We start from the raw sequence: 4,379 nt of genomic DNA, 5'->3' as shown, positions 1-4,379 counted from the left end.
TTTCTGTTCCAGTTTGTGTTTCCTGAAGAGGATTTCCAGTGTAAATATCTGGAGCCAATGACATCCCATAATAACCCCACCGTCTGGAGGATTTGACTGCGTTTCCATCTGTGGAGACTCACCTGTCGACTCCTCTCTGCAGGTGAAACCATCCCTGAAATAAAGTCCCGCCTTCTCTGATTTACTGTCTGCGGCGTCCAGAGAATCAAATATCGGCTCTTCTCGCTAAGAACCAGTCTGCCGGTAAAGGTTAAAGGTCGTGTCACACAGCCGCTATACATACATTTAGCGCATACGGATGACAACTGGTCATGCGTGGCAAAAGCGAGGAAAAGTTGTGTGAAAATGTCAAAGAAGCACGTTAGAAGTACGAATAAACCACGCTAAGAACACGTAAACCGTTACATGCGATTCATTTGTGCGTCAATTACGTAACCTGGACGTGATGCTGCGTGCGGCGTACGCGTGACATAAAGGTTATACATGGATGGTTCAAGCGTGGAAAGTCTGTTTGACGTACGTGGAAAGACACAAATCTGCATCTTGCAAGAAACACACAATTGTGTCAGATTAACGTAGAAACTACGTAAAAAACGGCTCAAAACCGATTTCTCGTAAAGACCCGTCGCTGGAAACCTCAACGGACATCTGTGCACATCGACGATCGCAAAGAAAAACGCGTGATTCACCAAAGACCGACATTTCATGCGTGGAAAGTGCACAAAATGTCCAAAAAAACACGTACTTTAAACTTTTTAAACGTTTTAGGTTTGGGTTCAATTCCCACGTCCAGGACCCAAAGGCAAATGAAAACGTGTCTGACTGGAACATCCAGGGAGGTGTAGTGGGTTTGTGTGGTGCTGAAGTTCCACCATTCAGGGTTCGAGTCCCATGTGCTGCTCAGAATCAACAGCTTTTCTTATAGGGATGAAACAGGAAAGGCTTTGGTGCAGCGGAATGGCTCCCCCTGCTGGTGGGCTGCTGCCAAACCCAGTGGTTGCTGGTTCAATTCTTGGTTTGAATTGATTACTGTTCAGCCATGAATCTTCTTCACTTCATCTGCAGCTTGTACTGTTTGAGCTGAGTGGCTCAGTGGATACGTGTCTGCCCTTGATGGTTCAAATCCCACCTTTGATCTTAGTAAATAAACTAAAGAATTTTTCCATAGTGTGGAACATCTTCACCTCATAAGAACCAAGGGCTGAGGGTTCAGTCCAGGCAGAATAGCTCAGAGGTAGAGGGAAGGTTAGGAAAGTAAGAGGGTGCAGGTTCAAGTCCCAGGTTGTGACAGAGGCAGTAACTCACCTCTGTCAGGTAGAAACATTGAAGATAATACAGTAGAATAAGTAACAAGAGTCATGAAGGCTGTAGGAGAAGGAATTGGCTGGAGGTGTGAGAAAAAAAAAAAAGGAATATGGTAGTTTTTCCCCTCCCCAGGGGATTTGATCATGTGATGAATTTAAGTGTTTTTGTCCTTGTGAGCAGCCCCATGTCCTCCCTCATCCTATCTCTGCTTGTTTTCTCTGCCCCAACCTCTGGGAATTGAATGACTGTTTTTCTATTCATCAGAGGTGAGTTACTGCCTCTGTCACAAGTAGGAATTGAACCAGCAGTCTCATGCTTTCACAACCTGCCCTCTACCTCTGAGCTATCCTGCCTGGACTGGACCAGCAGCTCGGGGTTCTTATGAGGTGAAGATGCTCCACACTCTGGGAAAAACTATTTCCAAAGATCTGCTCAAAGGTCAGGATTTGAACTCTTGATGATTGGATCTCTGAATCAGTCACTGTTCCACTACACCACCGGTGCCTTCCTCACTCACAGATGTTCTTGTGGTGTTTTTCACTTTGAGTTTTAAAACTGTTTGACTCAAGAACTGAACCAGCAACCTTTGGGGTTGAAGGTCCTCCAACAACAGAGTGACCTACACAGAGGCAGCTGTGGTGGAGCGTCCTCCAAGCCTGTCTCCTTCCATTTTGACTATGTTCCTTTAAAAAAAAAAAAGCTTGTGGTTCTAAGAACCTTGAAGATCCGAGAAGAACCCGGACTGACAGAACTCCACGCAAAAAAACAAAAAGTTGGCTGAACGGCTCGGAGGGTCGTAAACGACACAGAACTGTCTGCTGTTGTTACCGGGAGATTTGTTTTCTTCCTTTTTTTTAAAATATATTATATCTTACGTACAAACATAGAACAAATATATACAAATAACTGAAGCAAATATGATTCCAATTACTTAACCGTCGCAAGAAATTGATGTAAAATGTTCGTATGTTATAAATTTATTTTTGAAATGTATTCTGCAAATGTTCAATTAGAAAAAAAAAAACTAGGTCAGAGTGGCAAACCGGAAGTGGCGGGAAGGAAATGTGTGTGGGCGGGGCTAAAGCGCATTTCTTTTTCTTCCAAAAAACTTTATTAATGATTGAATTACCTTACATAGAACAACAATAACAACACAAACAACATTACCAAGAATAACAATCACCTAAAGCACAAAAAAGGAGCCAGAAACTCAGCTCTAAAATGGAAGATTTTATGACTTTAAAGTTTAATTGATTTTTAAACATAGAATAAAATATTAATAAGTGAACTCATTAGGAAATATAAGTTTGAGATTAAAAAAATTATTAAGTACATTAAAAAAAATAAGTACAAATTTAGAAAATTAGAAGAAAAAGGTCAAAAACTTTATGAGAAAACCAAAGTAATTTTGTTATTTAAAAAGTCAGTGGTTTTCAAGAAAAGTTTTTTTTATTTGAACAAATCTTATGAAAATTTAGAAAAATAGTTATTAAATTATAAAAATGAAGTAAAGCAATTTCCATCTGATATCTCTGAATTTGATTTTCAAAAAAAGCTCAACTTTTTAAGACTTTTCCAACGTTAACACTCATTCTCTAAATTACTATTTTAATTTTTTTAACACTTATTTTTATGTTAATTTTCTCTCATATTTTTTACTGATTTTTTTTTTTCTTCTTTTATCTGTAGCCTCTAGGGAAAAAATGTTTGAATCTTTTTATATGTAGGAGATTTCTTTTAGTTAATTAATTAAAAAAGAGAATTGTCATTACAAAAAAAAGATTTCTTTGTATGTAAAGTCGGACTTGTGTGTCAAATACACACCATAGAAAAACCCCATTCATGATAATAACACAGAAGGACTTTCTCTTTTCTTCCAGCATCTCTCTGTTCTTGGAACGGCAATTTTCCTCTCCAGTATCAGACAGAAGAAAGGAGGCAATAATTTTCCTCTTTGGTTTACTCCTAAAAGCCCATTTTGATGTCAATCCCGAAAGAAAGCAATAAAGAAAGCTTTTCATTGGAGTTGAATGAGAGGAATGAAGCTGCTGTGTTTTGTTCTCGTTGGAAATCAAATGGAGCAGAAATGAAAATGGACTTTTCTATGAAAATGGGGCCTTTGTTGGCTTCTCAAGGCTGGTAATTCAGAAACAATAAGCCGGCTCCTTTTGTTTTGCTGCTGCTAATATGTATTCCTGTTGCTGTGTGCACACGTGCACGCGCGCACATGCACACCCCCGGAGCCGGGGGTAAAAGCCAAAGCGAGGCAGCGGCGAGGAGAGAGAGAGAGGGGGAATATATAAAGGAGGCAGAGGCAGACTTTCATTCATTCTCCTGCCTCAGCCGCTCCTCCGCTCCTCATCCTTTAGGGGTCACGACCTTTGGAAACACAAATGACAAAATCTGCTGAGAATGGAGGAACTCCAGAGTTCATCCTGACGCCTGAGGGAAGTTCAAACCAAAGGATGTGCAGGACGACCGGACGCCTTCACAGCTGGACTTTCGTTCGCGGGGTTCAAACTTTGGAGAAAAACAGGTACCGCCCTCCTGAAAAGGTTTTTTATATCACTCCTGGTGTTTGATTTGGTCACTCATGCCTGAAAGAAAACAGGAAGTGCTCAAAGATGGAGTCTGTGGTCACATGACCCACGCTGGGTTGGGCTCATGTCATTGGTATTTGGGGAAAAGGAAGTGGATGCAGAAGATGGAACGACTCAACAGGTTTCTTGAGTTCCACCTTCGTTCTTCTTACTTTTCTCCTCCTGAGTCGCCAATTTTCCTAAACTCTTAAGGAGGATTTGACTGCTGAAGGCCCAAATCACTACACTTCCCCCACCATGCTGGTACATTTTAATTAAAAGATTCAGCTTTACCATTTCTTAACATTATGGATGTTTTTGTTTATCAGAATCAGAATCAGAAATACCTTATTGATCACACACGTGGGAAATTTGTTTGTCACCATAGCAACCGACAGCAGAGGGGAAAAAACACTAATAATATAAAAAAACAAGAACAAAAAAATGTAGCATAAATTATTATTATTATTATTATTATTATGATGTGCTTTTTAG

This window comes from Oryzias latipes, chromosome 2, assembly GCF_002234675.1.
Source record: "Oryzias latipes chromosome 2, ASM223467v1".
Classification (NCBI taxonomy): Eukaryota; Metazoa; Chordata; class Actinopteri; order Beloniformes; family Adrianichthyidae; genus Oryzias; species Oryzias latipes.
The sequence above is the reverse complement of the archived record's forward strand: the minus strand, read 5'-3'. Positions refer to the sequence as shown.